General features: G+C 44.9%; 1 protein-coding gene across 3 annotated transcripts in view; it reads right to left on the bottom strand.

Moving 5' to 3' along the window:
- Positions 1-26,956, bottom strand: part of NEDD4L (neural precursor cell expressed, developmentally down-regulated 4-like, E3 ubiquitin protein ligase) — a 381,718-nt gene that overhangs the window by 204,208 nt on the left and 150,554 nt on the right. The window contains exon 1 of one of the 3 annotated variants that reach the window (XM_027525518.1): positions 24,047-24,204. The exons of the other annotated variants lie outside the window; for them this stretch is intronic. The gene's annotated coding sequence lies outside the window, so the exon portion shown is untranslated. Of the gene's footprint in view, positions 1-24,046; positions 24,205-26,956 lie in introns of those variants that run through there. 3 annotated transcript variants of the gene reach the window in all.

Genomic DNA, 26,956 nt, shown 5'->3' with positions numbered 1-26,956 from the left:
CAACGGAGCTAGCAAGAAGTTGCTGATCCAGCGTGACTGACGCCCTTCTAAGAGGAAATTTGGACGGACAGGCACAGCAGGAAGACAATGTGAAGGGAAGGGAGGAGACAGGGTGGCCGTCCACAAGCCAAGGGGAGAGACCTCAGGGGAAACTGGCCTGCTGACACTCTGAGCTCAGGCTTTTAGCCGCTGGAATGGTGAGACAAGGAATTTCTGTTGTTTAAGCCACTCAGTCTATGGCACTTTCTTATGGCAGCCTGAGCAAACTAATATTCTAGTTAAATGATGATTTCATTCCAAGTATTAATACCAAAAAATGAAGACAGAATTCAGATTTCTGATTAACAGCCATTCTCTCCCAAATTCTTCCTTTGAGTGTTTACTCCCTCCTTGTCCATTGAGGTTCTGCCTTGAAAAAAACGCATGAGAAAAACCTTGTCCTGGCAGAAGAGGGTAAAATGCCTACAAACCTCGCCAAGCCCACTTCTGCCACCTCCATTCACAGTCAGGCTGACTGAGCAAGGGGTCTCGATCCACATCTTACCCCCAGCTGAAAATCAGCTTCTGCCCAACCTCCGCTAAGAGTGCATCCAAACCTCACAAGTGACGGTCTTAGCACTCAGCTAAGAACTGCTAACAGTGGGGGAAACGCTAGAGGTCTTCTTAGTTCAAGTCCCTCGGTCTAGAGAAGAAGATTAGGACCCAAGCAGAAGACCACCAGGATCTCAGAACTAAATGCTAAAGCAGATTCAACCCCGACACACAGTCCTAATCCAGTAGTTACCAGCCCTGCTCCTGCTACACTAGTAAATGATGGCCTGAAATGATCAAATCTCTCCAATCTCACAAAGAAAACCTGCTGGTCCCTGGAGCAGCTGCAGTAAAGAGACGAAGATACAGACACTGGATGACGGGTGGAGTATGGCTGAGGTCAGGGACTAAGTCTACAGGCTTTCTTAACCTGGGCTCCAGCACCATTTGGGGTCAGGTCATTCTCTGTCGTGGAACGCTACCCTGTGTGTTGTAGGGTGTTTAACAGCATCCTTGCCCTCTACCACTAGACAAAAGTTCTCCCCAGGTGTGAGAGCCAAAAACAGCTCCAGAAATGGCCAAGTGTCCCCTGGGAGGCAAAAAACATCCCTAGTTGAGAACCTCCAGCTTAAAAGGACAGAACTAGGACTTCCTTGGAGGTCCAGTGGTCAGGACGCTATGCTTCCCATCCAAGGGGCTATCCGTGGTTGAGGAAATAAGATTCCATGTGCCCAGCGGTGTGGCCAAAATATTTTTTAAATAAATCAAAGGACAGAATTCCATGCAGAGCAAAGAAGTTGGTGGCACTGGAGAAGCAGGGGGAAGTAGCTTTTGAGGAGATACAGAAGAAAAAAGAACTGATGCTGTGGGAGATGAGCCAGGATCAAGGCAGAGGGAAGGCACTGAGTAGCAATTTCCCCACCTGAGGGTCTGTTGCAAAACAGAAGTAGGTCATAGGGTCATAGGGTGGAGAGATCAGACAGGGAGTCAGGAATATCCAAGTCTGGGGCCACAGGAGAGCAGAAACAGAGCAGAGATGAGTCAAAGACGTCTCAGGAAAGAGAAGACCATAAACTGAGTGGCCCCAGCAGGCACAAAACTCAAAGGTTCCTCCTGCAAGTCGGAGGGTCCGGGAAGGGGTGAGGAGGCTGGTTGGGTGGATGTAATTGGAGCGCCTCAAGGCGTACAGACACAGCACCAAAGACGTGCTGCAGCTTCCAAGGTCACTGTGGTCAGCGGTAGCGCAGATCAGCCTAGTCACTGATGCTGAAAACAAGGAAACACGCTAGAATCTGCTGCAATAAAGTAAATAAAAGGCGAAGAAAGCCTAAAGAAGGAGATACCCCTGAGAAGGAAAGAAAGAGCCTGTTGACAATCCAGAGGGCTAAACACCCATACCCTCTGACTTGATTCCAATCCAAGGAATCTTTTCCAAGGAAACAATCAGGTGTGTAAGTTGAGGATCAAGAAGTTCATTACAAAAATAAACAAAAAACTGAGCAACCTTAATGTCCAATCATAGAGAAAATAAATCACAGCTTTCTGCAGGCTCACATGCTCAAGGAATATTTTAAAACATGGGAAAACACTCACCATATAATGTTTAAAAATGTAAGCTATAAAACTATACATGACATAGCCCAATTTAGAAATTGTACATATTTACAGGTATACACTTTTAAAGCACCTGAGTCAGTCTCTACCAAGGGAATAGCAGTCGTTATGAGATTTCCAAGGTCAAAAAAAAAAAAAAAAAAAAAAACCATAAGAAAAGAGGGTGACTGTCCTGGAGAAGCTAGCACAACAGAAGGAGTGATTAGAGAGGAAAGGAGGGGTCCCAGAGCCCAGAGACACCAGAGTCAAGGGCTATGTAACAGTGGAAAAGGAGTGTGCTGAGCAAATTCAGGCCTCCCTGGACTGGGTGAAGAGGAAGGTGCTGGTGTCTTAAGACGGATACATGAGTTTCACAATGTTAGCAGCATGCAGTTAGCAAAGGGGGTGGAAGAAACAGTAGCCTTCCTTGGAATTCCCCAGAGTCCCTACTGGCGAGAGGAGGCTGCAGGAGGCACACCTGTGAAGGAGCAGGTGTGGGTCGACCAGAAGTCTGCCAAGAGGAAATGCTGCTTTGCTGCTTCTGTCCTTGGGGTTTATTCCTCTATATTTAAATTTTAAATATATTAAAAACTTCATGGCAATTCTTTAATTCTCTATTATTTACACAATTAAATGCACAACCTTCATATGGCTCCTAGTAATACTTTTGATATATACTCTGTATGGGAAAACCTGGATGAACTTGAAATGGCAACCCACTCCAGTATTCTTGCCTGGAAAATCCCATGGACAGAGGAGCCTGGCAGGCTACAGTCCATGGGATGGCAAAGAGTCGGACATGACCAAGCAATGCCACTTCATACGTAAAAAGTAACTAAATAAGTTCATATGAACAAAAGGAATTTTTTAAAAGTATGGAAGCTGACTTCCTTCAAAACAAAATCTTACTAAGAACAGAAAATTGGAACTTCAGGGTAGCATTCCAAAGACTTTTTGGTGTTTCTATTTTACTTGCTTTTGGTTTTAATCTTAGCAAGATTTGTCAATCACCAAGATCAGAGAGATTTTTTTTTCCCCTTAAAAGCCAGTGTGAACACACCCTCTTACACTGTTGGTGGGAATGCAAACTAGTACAGCCACTATGGAGAACAGTGTGGAGATTCCTTAAAAAACTGGAAATAGAACTGCCTTATGATCCAGCAATCCCACTGCTTGGCATACACACTGAGGAAACCAGAAGGGAAAGAGACACGTGTACCCCAATGTTCATCGCAGCACTGTTTATAATAGCCAGGACATGGAAGCAACCTAGATGTCCATCAGCAGATGAATGGATAAGAAAGCTGTGGTACATATACACAATGGAGTATTACTCAGCCATTAAAAAGAATACATTTGAATCAGTTCTAATGAGGTAGATGAAACTGAAGCCTATTATACAGAGTGAAGTAAGCCAGAAAGAAAAACACCAATACAGTATACTAACACATATATATGGAATTTAGAAAGATGGTAACAATAACCCTGTATACTAGACAGCAAAAGAGACACTGATGTATGGAGCAGTCTTATGGACTCTGTGGGAGAGGGAGAGGGTGGGAAGATTTGGGAGAATGGCATTGAAACACGTGAAATGTCATGTATGAAACGAGATGCCAGTCCAGGTTCAGTGCACGATGCTGGATGCTTGGGGCTGGTGCGCTGGGACGGCCCAGGGGGATGGTATGGGGAGGGGGGAGGGAGGAGGGTCAAAAAAAAAAAGAAAAAAAAAAAAAAGAAAAATACACTTCTAAAAATAATATTACACGTTTTCATCAAAAGTTTACCACTGTAAGGCAACTATCCTCCAATAAAAAATACATTAAAAATGTTTATCATAAAATATTTGTTAAAAAGCTTGATTCTAAACATTATAGCATTATTCCAAATATATAAACTGTTTCCATATACATATAAAAAATACAGCAAGGAGAAGAAGGAAATAAAATTGTAACCAACAACCTCTCTCTGGCTCTTCAGATTACAGGTGAATTTTGCTTTATACTTAATCTTTTCCAATGTCTACTTCCTTTATACTTAGGAAAAAAAGAATTATTTAAAAATTGCTAAGAATATACTATCACTTATTTATAAAGAATGAGTAACAAATGAAGAATCCACATGCTGGGGGAGGAAAAAAAATACCAAGTGTCTGTTCTGTTCAAATCCAGCCACAGTTAGAAGAGAAACTGGGACACTTGGAGGGGGAGGAATAAATTGAACCAAACAAAGATGACATGACACAGGCAGAAATCTTTACATAACACAGGCAAGGTTTGGTGACTGTAACACGGTCGTGAATTTCCTCACAAGGTCTTAAATCGAATCCTCCTCACTTGGGTTAGCTTTTTCTTCCAAAAAAGCCTTACAAAAAATGATGAGGTGGGATTTCCATGCTTCCCAGCAGTTAATGCAATCAAGTCACCAGTGACTTTATCGAAACATCTAAAAAGAAAACTGTCTCATCAAGTAGGGGGAAAGGTCTCTTGAATCGTTAATCATCGCTCAGTAAACATCATATCCTGCATTTACGCTGCTCAAGGCATCAGCCAGGACCCAGTGGTGGGTACCCTCCAAGCATTTATAACCTCACAAGCTCACAGACACGCTGCCCAAGTTACGAAGCTCTTGTGTTCCCTCAAGGAACAGGGCAGCCACTCAAAGAACCCGGACACATTTTCACATGGAAGAAATACCTTGTTCTCGGCGATAGTCCTTTGATGTAAAGACCATCTTAATGCAAATGACTCTCCCAAAGGCCTATCCAACCCTGCTCTCTCTCGAGCTCCATTCTCATTTACCATCATCTCTTTCAAGTGTCCACGTGGAGGCCGAAGAGACCCATGAGCTGCTGATTCTGCCTCCACATCTGTTCCCAGCCAACCCTCACATCTCAGTGGTCGCCAGCTGGCCAGTTCCTCAAGCTGGAACTTCCTGGACTCTGTTCTTCTCTGTATCTCTCACACATCCAGTCCATCAGGAGGCCCTACAGACTCGGTGACCAAAACAAAACAAAACAAAACCAGCCATCCCCTGGTGTTAGTTACCGCCCAGGTGTTCAAGCTGTCCTCTTGCAAAACACGGGCTACCGCAACACCCTCCAAACTGGCCTTGAGGGAGGGCCACTCTCACCTGCAACAGCGGTCACAGCAGGCCACTGCCCTGGCTGGCTGGCAGCTCTCTCTGCCAGCTTTCTGTAATCTTAGGCGTAAAATGCAAATTCTTCACGGTGGCCCTCACAGCCCTCAAGAGCCGCGACTCCTGTCTGCTTACTCCTTTCCGAAGCCCCACTGGCCATATCCATCTCTATCAATCTCGGAAAACACTCAGGTCTGCATGACTCTTGCACCCACTGGCTGTGCCTCCTTCTGAATGCTCTCCCCCAGATCGTGGGGCGGGCTCTTGTCTACTGATTGAGGTCAGAGCTTTTATGCTGGAGGGAGCATCAACTGGCACCACAATTTGGGGAAGCAAACTGGTAACATGTTCCAAAGGATTTAAATCCTGATATTTTTTTAATTCAGTACTTCCATTTCCAGGGAGGTACAGAACTTAATACAACTTAAAATTTCTTGCACAGATATTCACTGCACCTTTTCTTTCTTATATGAGAACAGGACTGAAATGATTAAGACATTGTACTCTGAGAAAAACGGAATGCTGTATATCACATGTGGGAATTTTAAGTGACAAAAAAAACAGGCTATGAAAGTCTACTTACATTGTGAGGTTAATTATGCAAGCCTGGTGTGCTGCAGTCCATGTGGTCACGAGGAGTCTGACATGACTGAGTGACTGAATACAACACGTGTAAAAATACACATTCTCTACCAAAAGGAAAATGTCAAAATACTGAGAGTGATGTTCCTTCTGCTGTTGATAGATTTTTTTTTCCTTCTAATGTTATGTGTAACTTTCACAATTACAGGGAGAACACTCTTTACTTTTAACATAAAGAAATAATGCTACCTAAACAGTTGTTAGCTTTTCAAGGAAACACAAAGAAGCCACGTTTAAAAGCACCATGTTAAAATGAAAAGTTTCTCGATAAGATATGCAATAATTCAAATGAGAAAAACAGGGGTAACATATCACAGACAAGGACTCAAATCTCCTATTCTACAGATTTCTTACAAACCAATGAAAATTTAACAACCATAAGGAAAAACAGAGAATGCAAATGAGCTCCACATAAAGAGGAAATACAAACACATGAAGAGCTATTCGACCTCACTGATTGAAGATACAAAATATTTCACCTTCCATAACAGCCAAGATTCAAAGATAGATAACATGCAGTAATGTTGAGGATGGAAAATCTTGAACTCTCATAACTACTGAAGTCAGAGAAACTAGTGTAAAACTTGAGAGGGCAATTCCCCAGTGTCTATAAACATCATACTACATCCTAACCACTGGACTGCCAGCACAGTCCCCCGGAAAGACTATTATCAGTCGAACAGAAACAGGACGAGTTGGATGGATGGAAAAACAAACCAGAGCCTCCAAGCGTGCAGGAGAGAGCGGTATGGATGGACATATTCTCTGGGTGCCAGAAATTCAGCAGTCAGTTGATACAAGGGACTGGAGAGACCCTGGGGCAACTGTCAGGGGGATTAACGGTGAAACTCTGCGTCCTCTAGCTTCTCCGGTCACTGCCTTCTTCGTGCAGGTGAAAGCAGGAAGGCGGCCCTAAGTCTGGAAGCGCAAGGAGCTAAAGATGGCCAGGAGGGACCCGCAGCAGCCACAGGTGGATGGCTACCTGCGGGCCCCTCCCACCAAGCCCCGCCCAGGGCCTCAACCTGACGCTCACCAGCGTGGGTACAAACGAGCCCACAGGAGTCACAGACGCCAAGATCCGCAGACAACCGAGAATCGTCAAACGTGTGAGGAAAGCAGGCCGTGGAAAAGCCAGGCCATGTAATATCAGGTCACGACCTTGGAAAGGGAGCGTGCAAGCAGACTTGGAAAAAGAATTGCAAAGATGTATAATCGATGTCCTGACAAAATATGATAGGGTTTCCAGACATCAAAACAAGCACAGGCTGGAAAGAGAAAGAAACAGAACTCGAGGTCTGAGAGGAGGAACCAGGGTTTTTAACTTCAGGCTGTAGCGCGGTTCAGCTTGCTCCACACGCGTGACGCGGGGTTAACCCTCACCACGGGTGGGTCTTCCCCCGGCTTCCTCCTGACCTACCATCATCCTCACCAGCCTCGGCTCCGCCCCTCCTGACCCGGAGACCGCGTGCTCTCGTCATCTCCTCCACGTTCACGGGCGAACACTGAGAAGCAGAGTCTGCTTCACACTTGGGTGCTCTGTGCTTTTCCACTTCTTACTTATCCTGCACTCAGTTTCTCAGAGAAACCCCCTCGAAGCCGATGCTAACATAGTGCTAACCCTTCCCGTTCCATGGTTGCATAATACGACACAGTACGGATAGTCCATTTTTCAACCAACAGGCATTGGTATTTTCAGGATCTTGCCACTAAAATCTTACAATAAACATCCTTTCACAAATGTCTCTGTGTACAGACACTTCCATGTTTAGAAGACAGACAGGTAAGGCTGCTTAGGAGAAAGGAATATTAATGTTTCACTTTAATATGCACTGCCAGTCTGCTTTCCAAATAAAGCATGGTGATTCACATTTCCATCAGTATTATGAAAATAACACTATTACATCCGTGCTAACAAGAAGTGCTATTCTTTTTTTTTTTTAAGCCAGTCTGATGAATTTAAAGTAATGTCTCACTGCTGTTTTAGTCTGCAATTCCGTAGCAAATATCGACTATTTTTTGAAAGGTTTCCTGGCTTCTCTGCATTTGCTCTCTGGGAATTGCATGTTTATATTTTTTGTCCGTTCTCCCCAAGCTGTGTTTGTCTTGTCAATTCACAAGTTACAGACAGTAACCCCTTGACTGTCATACGTGTTATACACTCCCCTCCCCAACTGTCTGGCTTGCAGGTACTGGATCTTGCTTTAAACATTCTCCTTCACTCCAAGATTATGCAAGTATCTTCTTATATTTCCTCGCACATTTGAACTGCTGGTTTGCATTTAAGTTTCTGAAGATTCTGGAATTTATTTCTGATTATAATGGAAGAAAGAGGTCCGTCTCCCCCACACCTCCTTCCTAAAGAGACGGTTGTGCCAATACCATCAAATAGACGAACCATCCAATAAATGAGGTATTCTTTTCTCAACAGAACTGAGCTGTTCAGTCCCATGATGTGTTAATTTCTCTTGCTTCAGGATACAGAGTCCTGGGTGCTCTCTTCTGTTCCACTGAACCATTTATGTAATCCTGTATCGACACCACACCGATTTCACCGCAAAGACGTTCTTATTAGCACAGTAATAAGATCGCTACTGTGATCACTTCTCAGCTAACTTTGTCCCCTCTGTTCACGGGTTTTACTCTCCATATTTGTTCGTGCTCTTCACAGGTAGTATGCATTTATTTTTCTATATAAACTTTAGAAATATTTCATTTAGTTTAAAACAAGGAAAACAGGAAAAAACGACTGCCTTGGAAATTCTAAAGGCAAGAGCAATAAATGTATTAATTTGGGGGTAACTGGTGTGTGTGTGGATATGCTTTTGTTTTACATCCTTCACTACAAAGAGCAGACGTGCCATTCTTGGTCAGTTTCTTCCTAGGTTATTCGCTGCTGTTGAGAAAAGAGATGCGTATCTTCCATTCCCAGGTGCTCATTTCCAAAACAGAGATGTGATCATTTTTAAAGACTTATTTTATCCAGCAATCATGATAATTTTTCCAACTGATTTTAGATTTTTTTCCCCCAATATAAGCTCTTGTGTTTTCTAGACCTGCAAACATTTCACTAACGACATTCACTATAACCTCTAACACAATATCAAACTGTACAAGCAGACATCTTTTTATAATTCCTAATTTCAACAGAAACAGTGTTTTGGCTTTTAGGGGCGTGTCTGCTGTTAGTTGGTTTTGGAGAGTAATAAATAGCCTTTAAGTAATTTCCTTTCATCCTTATTGGTTTTTTAGATTATACTGGGGTGGCCAAAAGTCCACTCAGGTTCTTCTGTACCATGTTATGGGAAAACCTAAATGAACTTCTTGACCAACCCAATAATATATTAGGGATGGCTGCTTACATGATCAAACGGCTTCTCTCCTCTGATCTGGGCACAAGCTCTTCTCCTTTAATACTCTGGGGTACAAATGTGTGTGATGGTGATCAGTATCCCTAACACCATCGCCCTAGCATTACTGGAATAAACTATTAATCATGGTGCCTCTGACCCACTCAGGAGTCGATCTGTTAGTAAGTTATTTTGAATTTCTGCATTTGCTTTGATAGATATAACATTTTCTGATTTTAAAGCTTAGATAAAACTCAGCTGGAAACCCATGGAATGCTGATGCCTTTTTCAATAGTCATTTTTAACCACTTTTCCTACCTCTTCTAGACTAACTGGTCTTCTCAAGGTTTCCAAGCTTCTCGAATCCATTCTGGTAAGTTGTATTTTATTAAGGAATCAACCTTACATTTTCAGATGTGCTTCAGAGGCTGCAGGCAGCGCTTCCCCATAAGCCAGTTAATGCCCCTGGTGGCTCCCTTCTCTTCTGCATTCTCTATCTCTGCCTTTCCTTTACCTCCGATAGGATGAGGGGAGCTTAGTTTACTGGTCCTTTCAAATAAGCAGCTACTGGATTTACTTATCCTTTAAAATGTTATCTTCTGTTTTGTTAATTCTAACTTTTATCTTCATGTCATCTCTTAATTCCTTTTTCCTAGTTCTTTCTTTTTTATTTAGTTGGGTTTTTCCCCCCTAAATGTCTTACAATGCATATCCAATTCTCGTATTTTTCATCTTCTTAAATAATGAAGGTAGTTACCCAGAAGGTGATATGTTCTGCAATGTTTAGAACATTCATGAAAAACAAGAAAAATACCTAAGATGACAATTTTAAGAGCCACAATACAAGTAGGCAGTGGAATTAGTCCACTAGTTGACATCCGATGAGCAGAGGATGGATAAACCAATGGAAGAAAGAGGAAAAGTCATCATCATTCCCTTAACACAGGCCAAGTTCAAACAAAATTCTACCACTCGCTTACTGGCAGGTTTTCACCCTGAGTTTCACATTTTGGGAAAAGTGATTTAATTCACAGACGGGTTTTTCTTTTTTAACTACCACCAGAATAGATGTTACCGTCAGTATACCTTTAGCCTAATATTAAAACGTCTATCTGTAGTCAGAACAATGTTCTAAATCTAGGGCACCAGAAGAGCCCGAGTCAACAAAATTTGTCATGATCGTGAACTTAACACAAGAATGCGGCCTGTCACATTTGAGCTGCGTCTTCAGGGCGAGTTGATACAAAACTCTCAGGTGATCAGAAGTAAATATTCAGAACCCACTCTGTGCCCAGGTTCAGCAATGTAAGAAGCAACCTTTCCTGTGTGATTGCTTCAGGTGGCAACTCTTAAAAATTGACGCCGAAGGGACAGAGAGAGTGTCTGCTGATCCCAGGGTGAGAGGCTCTGACCTAATTCGACAAGTGTCTGAGGCCAGAAGCAAAGCTGCTACTATTTCCTAGTCCTCACTACAGGGAACTTTAGAAGACTTACAAGGGCCCAATCTGGCCTGGGGAACTTGAAGATAAAGCTCCAAGAAAACCACTTTCATTTATGCTCTACTAATTCAGAATTATTTTTATGATCTGGAAAGAGTTCGGACTCACGTTTCCATTTTTAGACCCTAGGACAACAGGCGGAGAAGGAGGCTAACCCTACTTATGGGAACAAATTTTAGAAGCTCTGACTCATGTGTAAACAACCAATGTGCTAATAATTTATCTGTTGGTTTAAAGCACACACTTCTATTTGGGTTGCCACCCTATGTCCTGGTAAGAACTGAAACCAGAAGGAGGTTTTTTTTTTGTTTTTTTTTTTAACGTGTTCTATGTTTAATTTTTTTCTCACTCTGTTCCTGAATGTTTTCCCCAGTGAATCCCAGTAAAGAAAACATTATTATTAAAGCCTCATTATAATAGGAAGTCTTCAGTAATAGGACACAATGTTCTCAAGGATCTCCAAGACTAGTGAGGAAATCCGATTTGATGGACATGAGTTGGAGCAAGCTCCGGGAGATGGTGATGGACAAGGAGGCCTGGCATGCTGCAGTCCATGGAGTTGCAAAGAGTCGGACACAACTGAGTGACTGGACTGAAGTTCCCTTTAGACTATATGCACTGTTTCTGGGAGAAGGACCACAAGTTCACCGCAGACCACATCCTGTCCAGGTGACCTGTGTGTCCCATCAACAGTCAGATGTGAGCAAGAGGCAAGGTCAGGCTGTGCCTGGACCCCTGAAACATGGCATAGGGTTGGCATGGGGGCCACTGCTACTAAGTCTAAGACATGCTCGGAAGGCACAGCAGGGCTTGGGGGCCCTAGACTGTCAATTCTATACACCTGTATGCATGTAACCCTGCCTGCCTCAACCCAGTCTTCACGGGCCGATGCTACTCCAGAACTATGAGTCACTGGTTCATATTCAAGTCCCAGTATCGGCTATAAACAAGCAATTGTTTTCAACTCTCCAGCAAGAAAATCTTTAAAATGAGGTCTTTGGTTGGCTGTCTTTTTTTTTTCTGCACACCACTCTGGTTTTCATCTGTCAAGATGAAAGGGAGACACCTGTGTTTGCCAAAGTTCAATGGCAATCAGCTGCTGGCCATGGTCAAGGAATAATCTGGTTAAGCTGGTTGGAATTTCCAGCTATTCTCCTATTATCCTTTGAAGTACTGAAAATTTCACTTTCTGGTGGAAATATTTCAGTTTCTATTCTTAGCAAACAATTACATGCTAAAGCTAAAAATGAAGAGAGGAGATGGCGGACCTGGAGTGTATTTTCACAGTGCAAAGGGCACGAGGGAAGAAGGGCACTCGGAGGGGCTTGTTTGAGTGCAGGGAGGGGTGGGAGGATCATACCCAAAGGTCACCCCATCTTCCTATCACAGTGAGCACCACGGTGCCCAGGTGGGATGGGACAGCTTCCAGCCAGCTTGTTAGTGCTGCTGTATGTGCCTGAAGAGCTCAAGGACAGATGGACCCCGGCCCCTACCCAAACCTAAGCACCTGTAATGCCTCCAGGCCAGCCAGCCACTCTGTGTCACTCCAGTGGTATAGCCTGTCCCCTCACCTCCGTTCTCACTGCCCTCTCTCCGCTTACTCTGTGTCACTCCAGTGGTATAGCCTGTCCCCTCACCTCCGTTCTCACTGCCCTCTCTCCGCTTTCTTATATTATTGCTGCCATAAATCTGAGACCATAACACCGGTTCTCTACTCTCTAATTACTGTGTTAGACAGAGATGGATTCATCCCCTCCTCCAAGAACTGAAATCTGGGAACAGGAGGCGGTTTGGTCCAAGTGGAAAACTTGATGTAACGTTTAAAATGAGTTCACTAAACTCAGCTAACCACACTTCTGCTGCAAGTTTCAACGAATCCTACACTCAGTGCATAAGGGAGCATCATGGATTCCTCTGAGGATGCCCCGATTTCAATTAGGAGGGATGAAAAGAACTCAGGAGGCCTGCACGCAGAGGCTAGTATGGGGACAAGGGCTCATCAGGCTATCAGGGCTCAGACACACAGGAGACAGAGGACCTGGGGCACAGCCCCAAGAATGGCACGCTGGGAAAGAAACTCAGGACATACACAGGGAACACAGGCTGTTCAACTGGTCAGGAACAGAGCGGTGGAAAGGGAAGTGAGAGGGGAATTGGGCTCGACCAGAATATATTCATGGACAGAGGAGCCTGGCGGGCTATGGTCCAAAGGGTCGAGAAGAGCAGGATGTGACTGAGTGACTAAGCACGCACGTGTGCAGAACTACACTCTACCTCAACAGCAGGAAGAGGGCAGGAGACCTTTCTCGCAACCATTTTCTTTCTTTTCTTAATTGCTGGTGGTTTCCATTATTTTCTCCTAAGTCTTCAACCAATGACTAATGGAAAGCCCTGAAATTTCAAGAGTCTACTTCCCACGTGTTTTCTATTCTTATTCGACACCAATTAACTTAATCATCTCATTTCCTTCTCCCAATTTTCAGACTCCATGGAGCCTGTATCAGTTGCTTCTCTCTCTCTCCCCTCTTCCCTCCCTCACACACACCCCTCCCTCTAGGCAAAACAACCCAAGCTACTTCTGATGATAAAACAAACTTTCAAATATTTTTACCCGAAACACTTCTCCTAAATATAACTCCCATCATTTTGAACAAGGCCAAATATTTTTGCCAGGTGACTGTATTTATCTTTCTTTAATCTCTGTTATTCCTCTGGCCCTTTGTGAACACAACAGATTACCAGGAGGGTTAGTTACCTCAGTGTTTTTAAGTACTAGCTAGATGCTGGTGACCACTAACCCGCCTTAGTTCATTAGCAATTAATTAAGAGAAATAATGATCTAACTAGTAAGAAGCACGAACGGGCCACAGTGAATAAGGATATCTACCAGTGATTCTACATGCTTACTATACTTGATCTTAGACATCTTAGAATATCTCATGATTACTCATAATATTTATTCAAATAGTTTCACTGTCAACCCAAATATCTTGTATCAAAGAGCTCATGGGCTATTGGATATCTGCATCTGATACACATTCTCCTTGATAATAACATTGAGTTTCTCTTTCCTTTTTATTTTTTAACCTATTTTTTCTATCCTTTCTTCATTGTATTCTTTCAGATTTACAGTTGGAGAGTTTCATGTCATCTGCAGACTATTTGAATTTGATCTCCTTTCTAGTGTTTTAATACCTTCCTCCTTTCTTCAACTTTTACATGACTGACTCTCACAAAGATACATAACACTCAGGAAACCTTTTATGTGATGAATGTTTAACGCTATCAACATTATGGGAATTCTTAACCTAATTTTCAAACCACTAGCTAAAGCTCAAAAACATACGCAATTCCCAAATAGCATGACCTGTCAGTCAACATAAAGTCAAATATCTGTAGTAAGAGTAACTTTCATCTGTTTAGAGGCCCATTCATTCACTTGGTTGGAGTGATACCGAGATACCCTGCCCAGTGAAGATTTTAAGGTTTCTATTAGTCTAAGTATCTAGAAGTCAAAGGACTTAATCCTCTTTGTATCCAGACTGTCACCTGTCACATGTACACCAAAAGCAAAAAAAAAAAAAAAAAAAATCTTATATATAAAAAAAAAAAGAATCCCCTTGAACTACTGAATATTTTATGAATGTATTAGTACCTAAAAAGTGGAGTGCAGATGTTAGAAAGGTCAGTTAGGCCTCCAAATTCAAAAAAGGTTCAATTTTTTTTTTTTTTTAATTAGAAGTCATTCTTTGGAACTGATTATTGTCTGTGGCTTTTTTCCCCCCATAGCAGTTGACTTCAACTGGATTCAACTAAAGCAGGATAAAATTTACTAGTACAAATTGAAAATACCGAAACTTTTTCTGTAATTACTTGGGCCCCTATAATTGCAGCACATAGCTGTTATTTTTCAAATGCTGCAGGTTTTTAGGGTCTGATTCACTATCTCCTCAGACAGTCTGGCAAGACTTAATTTATCTGAGAGATCAAGTACCAGAGAATTTCATTTAATTATATAAAAAGCAAAAAGAATTTGAAAAATGTTTTACCAGTCACAGTTATTTTAACATTTACTAATTTGAGTGCCGCTAACATCATTCAGGAAAAAAAAAAGATCGTCTGTTTCTTAGCATAAAAAGCTGCCTGCCTTTTAAAAAAACTCTAATTCTTGTACATTTACCAACACTGCATATTATTATACTAAAATCTTCCCTCCAGTGTACTAAACCTCAGCAATGAATCTAGATAAATTATTACTTCTGCTTTCCAAAAATTGACCTTCCAAAACTGAAATGTAAGTGAGATTAGAAATACTGAATCCAACAGTAGAAGGATCTTGCTTTTATTAAGACAATGATTTCACCCCTTGTAGTCATTTTAGCTCAGAGAAGGCAATGGCACCCTACTCCAGTACTCTTGGGAAAATCCCATGGATGGAGGAGCCTGGTAGGCTGCAGTCCATGGGGTTGCTGAGGGTCGGACACGACTGAGCGACTTCACTTTCACTTTTCACTTTCATGCATTGGAGAAGGAAATGGCAACCCACTCCAGTGTTCTTGCCTGGAGAATCCCAGGGATGGGGGAGCCTGGTGGGCTGCCGTCTATGGGGTCGCACAGAGTCGGACACGACTGAAGTGACTTAGCAGCAGCGGTCATTTTAGCTGCCAATTCAGCTTGTGGACAACTTAGGGAGTAATTTCCAATTAAGTTAATAGTATACATTGAGGCCAAATACCAGTTCTCGTTACAGGTGTGGATATAGATACAGCACAAAGCAGTAGTGGTGCGAAAACAATGGAAGCAATAATAGTAACAATAAAGAGGAGGGACTCTTACAAAACAGCAGGCGTCAATGAGGTGAAGATGCAGGAAAAGTCACGAAACAAAAGAGCACTGGCCTGACAATGGAACCAATAATAGTAACAATAAAGAGGAGGGACTCTTACACAACAGCAGGCGTCAATGATGTGAAGATGCAGGAAAAGTCACGAAACAAAAGAGCACTGGCCTGCCGTGAGAAGCACGACAGGACAGAGGATGAAGGCTGCGGATGGAGGCCGAACTCACCAGAAAAGACTCTGCCCCTGAAGAGATCAGCGATGAACCCCTTATGGGCGGGGGCAGATCGCGGCAGGGATGGGCAGACGGGAGGGGTGGGTCGGGAGGAGGGTGCGTGTCCCCCTGTTGGAAGGGACCTTCACCACCCTTGTGGATAAACCACAGCTGTGTCTGACGCAGCCACTCTCAAACTTGACTGTGCATGAGTCATCTGGGAATCCAATTAAAAGGAGGCTCCGAGGACTTCCCTGCCGGTCCAGTGGTGGAGAGTCCGCCTGCCCACCCAGGGGACACGGGTGTGATGCTTGCTGGTCCGTGGGCCACACCCGGACTAACACTGCCTTGGAGGACACCTGGCCAGCAGGGAGGGGGGAAGTTTAACCAAGACATTTCACCTGCTGGGTGGGGCACGGAAGCGCTGGGTTCATGGCTCTCCCCTTACTTTCTGGGTCTCTGGTTCTTCGTCTGTAAGAGGAGGAAGATGGCTCCACCTCCCAAGTCTCTGTCTAGCTTTAAAAACACAGAGCAGGGAGGGAGTTTATAGCCTAAAGAGTCACCTCTTCAACCTGGTGTCCAAGGGGAGGCCAGCGTGGGAGGGAAGGAAGGGCTACTGAAGAGCTAAGCTCCCACAAGACAACAGAGGAGGAACTCAAGGACTTGCCTCTTTCATCTTGTCCCCTCATCCCCGCTGGAATGTTTAGATAAAAATACAAAATGACGTGCACGCAAGGCTATTTACTGCCAAACAATGGACAAGTCTGGGGACAATCTGCATGTCCACCAGCAGAGGACTGGCTGAATAAACTGGGACCTCCATACGAGGTCCTACTAACACATCTGGAAAAATAATGATACTGAGTGAGCCCTAGGACACAGTCCTAAGTGAAGAAATAAACAATCAGGGTTCAGAACAGGATATATGTTCTGCTCCTCTATAAGTAAGAAGGAATACAAAATATATGCATATATTGAATCTACATTTCCAAAAAGGCCAGTGGACGGAGAACCTCAAATCTAACAAACAACAGTTACCTGTTGGGAGACAGAGATGGAAGGTTGCCTTAATACAATAGTCCTTTAGTTATCACTTGGTCGACTAAAAAAGAAAATTAAATTTAGAAAAAAAAAAAAAGTGGAACAAATAAAATAATCTATCAAGCTGGTGGTGCAATCATACAGAGAAATATTTTTTTACTTGCCTTTGAAATGTACTTTTTTTAAAGTTTTTTTTAACTTTTTGAGTCAGTCTTGGCAATTCAGAGGTAGTACAGCACAGTATAACTGTGTGCTCAGTCGCGTCAGTCGTGTCTCTTTGCGACCCCATGAACTGTAACCACTGGGCTCCTCTCTCCTTGGGGTTATCCTGGCAAGAATACTCCAGTGTGTAGCCATTTCCTTCCCCAGGGGATCTGCCTGACCCAGGGGTCAAACCTGCGTCTCCTGCACTGCAGGTGGATTCTTTACACCTGAGCGAGTGGGGAAGCCCTAAAATATATTTTTAATCTTACATCCCTAATGGGAAATAATGCTAATATTGAAAGAATTGCAAAGAAATATTAAACTACATTCAAAAGCAATAAAATGGCAAAGTATTAGTAATTGTTAAAGTTGGCTGATGGAATTTCATTATGCTGTTTGCCATCATGTAGTTTTCCCTGTTATTGTGTATATCTGAATAATTTTTTTAAAATCAACTTTCTAATCAACCTTTTTTTATTCAGCATTAACACACACTCACAGGTTGACACCAAAGCCAACCTTTGTCCATCAAGGTGAAAGTCAATGTTCTCAATGTACCTGCCAGTGGGAAGGGAGGCTGCCTCCTACTATAACGTATTCAGCATCTGAACAGATCTGACATTATTCAAATACATCTCATATTCTCTCATTCCGTTTTCACAACAAAATTGCAGGATGACAATTATGCCCATTTATAGCTGAGGCAACTGCCTCAAACTGATCCAACGTCAAGTTCTTCTACTTCCGCCCCCAGTGCTTTTTGGACAGCCCCTGGGGACCCACACGACAGAGCCCTGGGGCGGCAGCTCTGGGCCTAAGAGCTCTGCCACCGATTTCAACCAAAACTTTAAAAATTCATGCCAGTTTTCATCTACTCCACAATACACCCATGTCGGTTTTCACACGAAAATAACGTGTTTGGGGACATCAAATACGCAGTACAGCAGACCCACGTGTGTGTCCTGTGTCTCCTTACTCCAGTGTTAGAGGCACTGAACTCTGGAAGCCTGCAGTGAGTCAGGGACATCTGTCACCCAGATGCCTCTGGAGGCCTGACACAAAAAGGGCCCACAGCCCATGCTGGGGGCCTTCCCAGCCTATAGCGTTTCAAGCGGCACCTACAAATACACTCTCTGTGGATGTAACTTTTTAACCTGAAAATTCTGTCTAGTCTTTTCGATATATCACCCAGAATTGAGTCATTGCAATGGCAGGCAAATTAAAATCACATGATACGGTTGAAAAATTGTTCCTACCGATCCGGGTGTATTTTTGGAAAGGGGCACTTCTGACGATCCTAAGAAAAAAGCTAAGAGGCAAACAAGGAATTCAACTTTGCAGCAGCAGCCTACCCCAAAGAGAAACAGAACAGTAACACTTACTGCTGCTGCTGCTAAGGCGCTTCAGTCGTGTCCAACTCTGTGTGACCCCATAGACGGCAGCCCACCAGGCTCCCCCCTGGGATTCTCCAGGCAAGAACACTGGAGTGGGTTGCCATTTCCTTCTCCAATGCATGAAAGTGAAAAGTCAAAGTGAAGTCACTCAGTCGTGTCTGACTCTTAGCGACCCCTTGGACTGCAGCCCACCAGGCTCCTCTGTCCCTGGGATTTTCCAGGCAAGAACACTGGAGTGGGGTGCCATCGCCTTCTCCGATAACACTTACTACTATATCCTTTAACAAAATGACAGCAAGTCTTTAAAGATAAAGGTTTATCCTTAGAACAGACTTAGAGAATTATTGCAAAAATAGTACACAGAGTTACCATTATTCTGTATCTGGTTTCTCCTATCATTAACAAGTTACATTAGCCTGGTACATTTGTTATAATTAATGAATCAAGGTTAATATATCATCATTAAGTAAAGTCTATACCTTATTACATTATATCCTTTTCTTCCCTACTGTCTTTTCCTGTTCCAGTATGCAATTTTTGTTTTCTTTGGATTTTAAAGTCAACCACAGGAAGGCTATTTAAGCAAATATAATAAGTAACAAGCATAAAAGACTAAAATGATGTTTCTCAAGGCATGCGAAACCCAAGAAAAATGCAAAATCGTGAAATCACCACCAAGTCTCAGCTCTTCAAAAGACCAACCCTGATCAATAGCTACAGTAACATCTCAGGGCTTCCCTGGTGGCTCAGCCATAAAGAATCCCCCTGCAATGCAGGAGTCGGGGGTTCCATCCCTGGGTCAGAAACATCCCCTGGAGAAGGAAATGGTAAGCCACTCCAGTATTCTTGTCTGGGAAAACCTGTGGACAGAGGAGCCGGGCAGGCTACAGCCCACGGGGTCACAAGAGTCGGACATGACTCAGCGACTAAACTTACCACCACCACCCACCGTCTTAAGAGAACCTACATTTATCAAGTATATAATGAACTTCCATGTATGAAGACTGAGTTGTTGCATGAAAACACCAACCTGGAAGTCAGTTCTAGGTACCAGAAGTGGTACACTCACGCTAAGCAGAGCATCATTTAAATCAGGTCAACAGATAGCCTTTCAGGGGCCGAAGCTCACAGAACACCTGTCTGGGTGTGTGAGCCACTGTCCCATTCCCAGGCTTAGTTTCGTCTAATTAAGGCGTCAAGAAGTCAACACATAAAAGTTATTAACCTCGAAGTTTTCAAAGAGCAAGGCAGAGTGATGACAAAAGGTGTTGAAAATGAACACATGACTCACGGAAAGTAAATTCAATAAAAGGATAAAAAGTTCCCCAAGAACTAAATTGAGGGAGGAACCCCATGAGAATGATCAGAGAAGGGAAGCTCATTTTTCTGGGCTGGAGTTTATCTTCGGAGAAGGCAACGGCAACCCACTCCAGTACTCTTGCCTGGAAAATCCCATGGACGGAGGGGCCTGGTGGGCTGCAGTCCATGGGGTAGCTAGGAGTCGGACACGACTGAGCGACTTCACTTTCACTTTCCACTTTCATGCATTGGAGAAGGAAATGGCAACCCACTCCAGTGTTCTTGCCTGGAGAATCCCAGGGACGGGGGAGCCTGGTGGGCTGCTGTCTATGGGGTTGCACAGAGTCAGACACGACTGAAGTGACTTAGCAGCAGCAGCAGAGTTTATCTTGAAAGAGAAAGTGTTAGGCTAAACTGGCTCTTAAGGTCTCCTTCTGTATCTAACATTCCACAGTCGTCTCTGATTACAGTCTCCGCAGCGAGGCTGATGGCAGAGACACCCCTGTCCTGTCCCCGGCCACAGAGGGACTCAGACAGCATGACCACTCGGACCCCTCTCCCCACCAGTGGCCGTGGAGCGATTTCTCCACAAATGGACAGTGCTTTTCCTGCCTGACCACAGAGGTGAATCCTCCGTTCAGGTTTATAACTACTAAATAATGTTATAATAAGGCACTTGGCCAATAACGTGAACTGCAAAGAAATGCTTTGTATTGCTGCTGTCTTATATAACTCACAGGCTCCACTAATTTGTCATGAGGAACTCAACCTGGCCCAATGGAGCACTCCTGCAAAAATCCAACTTTTACTCTTTATGAATAGGCTACTCAGAGCATTCAGATTTTCCACAGCATTTCTAATTCTGCACATTCCTTAAGGCAAGCTTGGGCAGCTTCGGCACTACTGTGGCTGGCTGGGGGCACATTTCTTTGTGCTGGAGGGCTGTCCTGTTCACTGCAAAAAGTTGAGCGGCACCGCTGGATTGTGCCCACTGAAGGACAATCGAAAGTCCCCGGGGGTGGAGAGGAGGCTAAGTCAATCTTGGCTGAGAAGCCCTTGGAGCAATTCATGATGCGTATAAATAAATATAATATGATCCCCATAGCAATGCACGATCTCAACACGGATTACATGACTTCTTAAAAAAATATTTTATTAGACCCTACAGACGAGTATTTGTCTCAGAAAGCATCATCACTGTGGGTGCCCAAAGAAGCAAAATCATGTTTTCCCCCTCAACTGTTACGAGTTAGTACTTTTAATATATAACAGACAGTAAAAATATAAAATAAAAATTAAAAATATATAGGCGTGATGATTTCCTAGAAACAAAGGTCAGAAGCCAGCCTTCACCCTCTCCGTCCTAGGGCTCTACAGCCCGCAGCCAAACCGCACTAGCACAGGGCAGAAGCTGGCCTGGGAAAGAGGCCAAGACGGACAGCTCATGACCACTGGGCGCCACCCAACCCACCCACATGCCGCCCCCGAGGGCCGCGGGGCGTGCTGCCCAGGGTCATTCTGCCGCCACTTCTCCACCATTCAGACCCCACTCCCCAGAAGACAACGACGCCAGGGGGAGAGGAGATCCCGTGGGAGGAGGCGCTGCCCTTACAGATGCTTTTGGCGAAAGTGTTGAGGTTTCTTGATATGTCACTCTGCTTAATCTAGGGGTGGGGTGGAGAGGAATATTTTATAAACAACAGCCAAACAGGATGAGTAAGTTCTTAGGGGAAACCTGAGAGACTGTGGGTTGCTGCCACTGGATTTGTAAAACCTGGTTTTAAACCTTCTTATCGTTATAAAGGTCACTTCTCCTTTTTGTGAGGAAAGGTTCAAAGCTGATTTCAACCACTTTAGCGCATTTTAGCTGTCAGTGTGACCGTGTAGAATTCATCTCCGCAACCTACTTCGGTCAGAAGAAAGGAGCTAACTCTCCACCCTGTAAGCTCCACCCGAATGCCTCTTTCCTTCGTGGAAGCACGCCAACAGGTGTCTTAGCAGAAAGAAGCTGGGAAGCACAGATGGTTGCCAAGGTGACTTGAAAGAGACCCAGGCAGTCAACACCTGCGGCTGGGCGATGCCCATCACCCAACATCACCCTCACCTGGACAGAGGCCCCCAAAGCAGGCTCAGAGGAAGGGCTTACCAGGTCAGCCCTGGATCTCAGGGCCTCAAAGCCACCCAGGAGTGCTCCATCACACAGGCCGCTCTGCCGATGAAGCTCTTTGGTTCCACCTCTTCTGGCTCTGCCAACCCCTCCACCACCTCCCCCCACCAAGGGAAACCACACACTTCAAGAGAAAACCAGCCGTGCCCAGCTCTTACAGGTGGGCAGACAGCGGGCAGAGAGAACCACAGAGGTCAGCCTGTGGGGCACTCACCAAGCTAGATGCTAATCACGGCACAGAATCACTTACATCAAAGATCATTAACCAGGCGCCCAGGCCCCTCAGCAGGGGTGAGAGTTCACAAGCTGCAAGACGCATTTAGATAAAGCTGCAGCCTTTTGTTGCCAAACACCTGGTTTGGGTCATTTCGGGAGAAGGGCACTGCAGTGGCCCCGGGGCGCCCACACAGGGGCGTCCTGGGAGGCAGGGGGCAGGTCCGGCCTGCCTTCCCCTGCTGCTGTTCACCCAGAGCTGCCGCTAAGTCTCTAGGGTTTATTTCCTTTCTTCCTTCTCCCTTAGGAGGTGTAACTGTCCCTTAGCATGCAAGGGAGAGGGCAGTGAAGGAAGTATAAACAGGTAAAGTCTGGGCTGGGGCAGGAGCGGGGGGGTCCTGTGTCTCCTATTTCTCGTTTTCTCCGGGGAAACGTCTCCTTTTAAGGTGATTGTTTCGACTCTACAGTTGCAAGTCCCACACCAAGAGGGTGGCAGGTCCGTCTTCATCAGAGCTGCTGTGGTGCTGTTTCTCCCACCTCCAGGGACCCAACGCCACTCGGCTCTCAGGGACAAGAGGTCGCCACCAAGCCCACAGGGTCAGAAGTTCAAGTTCTCGCCTAACAAGGAGCCAGGGCTGTGAAGATTCCTGACAAGTGTTCTTTCTGATATGCCTCAAGCGGCTGCACGTGCTCCGGCTTCTTCCCTTCAGGACTCACAAAAATCAGGGCCAGCCCCCCTCTCACCCTTTGTCTCGGGCAGCCTGAGTTTCTCGGCGTTTATGGACGGGCTCGCCCCCAAAGAGCAAGCACTGCCCTAGTTTCTCCATCCCGGGATCACCCAACTCCATTCTATATTTGCCACAGAGCCATTATTTGCGTCTAAAGTGTCAAAACAGCAAACCACATTAATTCCTGCTAGTGAGATTAACCTCACCTGGGAAGACAATGGGTTCTCGGAGATTAATTTCTGGGTTTGTAACGAGGTGTCACGTGAGTGCTCGAACAGTCTAGAAAATGTAAGTGCCGGTTTTCTTCTCTCTCAAAGGGAATACAAGTTTCTATGTCTGGAGGCTGAGGAACGTGGGGAGAAGACAATGAACAATGATCTAATCATCTGGCACCTCATTTACAATTTTTAAAAGTTCGTAACTGATTATACATCCATATAAGAGCAAAACCGTGTAATCTCTGAACACAAGTGAAAAACTAAAGTTAGGAGTCATGTGACTCATCCTCCAGCACTTCCTGTAAAGGTTATAAAACAAACTAGGAAGACATTTATACCCCAGGAGGTAAATCTAGAATAAAGAGGTGGACACCTGTCCCACCACGACCTCACTAGTAGCATCGGCTATGATTTAAACTGAACTTCATGCACAATGAGGTAAAAAAAAAAAAAAATTAATAGACGATCTGTCCTCATTTCCCCTGGGGTTTTGTACCAAATTTCCAAACTCTGCATGACAGATCCCTTCCACTGTGTCTATTTTCAACATTTCAGGCACACAGGGATGACAAATGCAGTAATTTATTCATAAAGGGGCCGCTGGGGGAGGGAGGCACCGGAGCAGTAGCTGTATTATAATTTTTCAGTGCACAGAGAAGAGGTTTCCAACAAGCTGAGACGGGGGAAACAATTTTTCACTGTCTATGTTTTGATTACTGAAGCATGCAAAAAAAAAAAAAAAAAAACGTTTTATGGACATGAAAGAGGTGGGGGGAGAGGAAAAAGAGAAAGAAAAAGGAACAGAAAGAGGAAGGAAAGAGAGGGAAGGGAGGAGGAAGGAGAGAACGAGACATGAGGAAAGAAGGACCAAACAAGTCTCCAATCCTGGCACATTCAGATTAAAGCTAAAGGATCTATCAAAGAACATTTTCCTGATGTTAATGTTAACCAAGGAAAACAGACTCCTTTGTGGCACTTACCCGATGCCAGGCAGGAAGACTTCACATTAAAGGGGATAGAGCGAGGCTGGTGGAGATGCAGACGCTGTCGGTTTCCCTTAACAACGGCGGCAGCGAGCAGAAATCCCCTGCTCTGCCCTGTGCCCCGCCGACAGGTGATCAGCAGCCTGGAGCAGGACGTGCCACGTCCGAGGGAGGGGCCGGGGAGGGCGTGGCGCCGCCGCCGCCCAGGTGGAGCCCCGGGGGAGCCGCCCGCCCCCGACACTCCAGCAGGCAGGTCGGGGCCCCTCGCTGCAGCCTGTCTGGGCTGGGAGCGGATCCCGAAGCCTGCCTCGCTCAGATTCGGAGCGGATTCTGATGTGGGGAAGAAGGAAGCGGCTCTTTCTTCGGAGAGGGCAGAGACTACCACGTCTTAAAACATACCGCCCCCGACCCAGCAAAGCAGGGAAGTTAACCCCCAACTCACAGAAAGAAGGGTGCATACCTGCCCACCCCCCGCCCCCGCTCCCCAGGTGACTCTGGGGCCTTTAGAATCCCAAGACACACCACGAATGTCTTGTTTGGAAAATGAATGCTATTTCCCCCCTCTAGATGCATTGAGAGGAAGGGTGTTCCAGGAAAGAAGAAAGCCCTCTAGATACTGCTGCTTAAGCAATTGCTCAATTGTCATTACATATTCGGAATGAGCATGTATTTCCAGACAACATTAATTTTGGATTCCATCTCCACCACCTTATCAGCTGGGGGTCATCAGGCAAAGTTCTTGGTCTAAAGTGCCTCCCACTTCCTCATCTATAGAAATGGAGCCTTGAAACCTCCTTCAGGGACTGTTATGAGGCATCCCACATGGAGAGACAGACAGACAACCTTCAGCAACAGAAGATATAAAAGTAACATCCAAAGTCAACCACAGCCACCCCATCACCTCCCTCAGCTAAAAACTGACCCCACCCAAGTCCACCAGCAAACGATGGTTCTCCTACGAGTTTAAACCAATGTCTCCAATACGTTACCGGAGGTTCGGGGGTGGGCTCGGGGAGCCCAATTAAAAATTATTTCTCCACACAATGGTCAAAGAGCACGTGGCCTTTCGGCCCCAATCCTGCCAGGGACACCAAGCTGCAGCCCAAGTTACAGGAGGTTTCTGCCCCCAGTTCCCTCCAACTTCCCAATTCAAGAGCACACCCATGTTTGAGAGCAAGGAGTGTTCAGGAAAACAAGAGGCTCTTAATTGAGCCAGAAGGTCTTTTTCCTTTAATGTTCCCCTTTAAAAGGCAGTTATTTCTCAAAATGGGACTCACAGGTTCCTTGTTAAGACCACTCTTTAATCTGAGCAGAAGACAATGGCTTGAGTACCCTGTTCAAGGCTACAGCTTTCAGAGACCCTGGTGGGGGTGGGGGCACGCAGAGCTCTGCTGGGCCAAGAAGCTGCCATCGCCATCTGGTGGTGGCTTATGCACACTGCAGTTGTGAGCCATGTACCACCCCCGGTCCAGTCTCCAGGAGGCAGCCCATCTGAACCCCTGGTGCTTTGATGGCTTCAGGACAACTTTGGCTCTCCCCAACCCAATTCATCTTCCCAACCTCCCTCACTTGCTACCACCTCATTCCCGCATCCAACACCCAGTGATTAAGTTACCAAGAATGAAATTCCAGAGACCAACAGGGAAAAAAGAAGCAAAGAGCCAGGGTGCCCCCCTTCCCCCCCGCCCCCCACAAACCTAACAGTGGTAAGAGCCAATCCTGATGAAGAAATTAGGAGGCAGGACTTCTGCAACCGAATGAAGAGACCAGCTGAAGACCCAGGATGCATCAAAGAAGAGACAGCCCTGACCAGTGAGCCAGCCAGCCTTGGGTGGGATCCCAGAGGAGAGCATGTGCTGGAAATCCGGTCACAAACAAAGGACTACCCAGCAGGTGGCACTTCCAGAAATCACTCTTAACTACTTCCCTCCTCCAAAACCTTCATCAGTCTTGGGTAAATACATCTAAGTCCAGCAGGTCCCCGAGGGCAGAAGCCAACCTTGGGAAGAAATGTGCTGGAGGAAGCTGAGGGCCACGGAGAAAGAAGAAACGAGAAAATTGATAGTTCAATGGTGTCACTGGAATATACTCTAAAATGCTGCCAGCGATTTCTAAGCAAGAACTGAGGGGGAAGGCAACACACGGGGGTTGTATGAAAAGGCTGGGTGACCAGCTGTGCCTTAGCTGGCAAAGTTCTCTCCCTGTACCAGAGCATCTGCTTAGAACAGAAGATGATGCCTCTTTGAGTCACAAGAGAACAGAAGAATTCTCGGGACTTTATGCTACTTAAAACGCCCTGCCTTTTCCACCCGGGTTGCCCTAAGATATTATTTGCAACAACTATAAAATTAAGTATCTGATTGCAATTTAGTTCAATTCTACTCATTAGAATTAGACTCATTCAAGAGGTACATTTTATTTTTCAGAGAGGTTTTCTTTTTTTTAACTCTTAAATGCATTTTATTGCATGAAAAGTTACCTCCTTATAGTTGATTTGACTATTTGTCTCATTTGTTTCTAGCTTAATTTTACTTTAGTCAAAAAAAATGTATTTTTAATGAGTTTGGCCCTTTAAACATTTTTTGGATCTCATTTTTCTTTTTCTTTAAATTGGAGTATAACTGCTTTACAATGTTGTGTTGGTTTCCCTGTACAACAAAGTCAATCTGCGAAATGTATGCCTACAGGCCCTCCCCCTTGGCCCTCTCTCCCACTACTGTCTTTCCATCAGCTGTAAACATGTTTGGAAGTGGCTCGTATATAAAATAGCTTGTGTCAAAAAAAAAAAATAGAGGCCACACAGGTCCTCCCCCGACCCACATATACGGGCCTTGCTCTCTCCTTAGACCCTTTACTTTAAAAACCTCTGCAACCAACTCAAGCTGACCACGGTCACACAGGCTGCTG

This window comes from Bos indicus x Bos taurus, chromosome 24, assembly GCF_003369695.1.
Source record: "Bos indicus x Bos taurus breed Angus x Brahman F1 hybrid chromosome 24, Bos_hybrid_MaternalHap_v2.0, whole genome shotgun sequence".
Lineage (NCBI taxonomy): Eukaryota > Metazoa > Chordata > Mammalia > Artiodactyla > Bovidae > Bos > Bos indicus x Bos taurus.
Note: the sequence above shows the minus strand (reverse complement) of the source record. Positions and strands in the feature narration are given on the sequence as shown.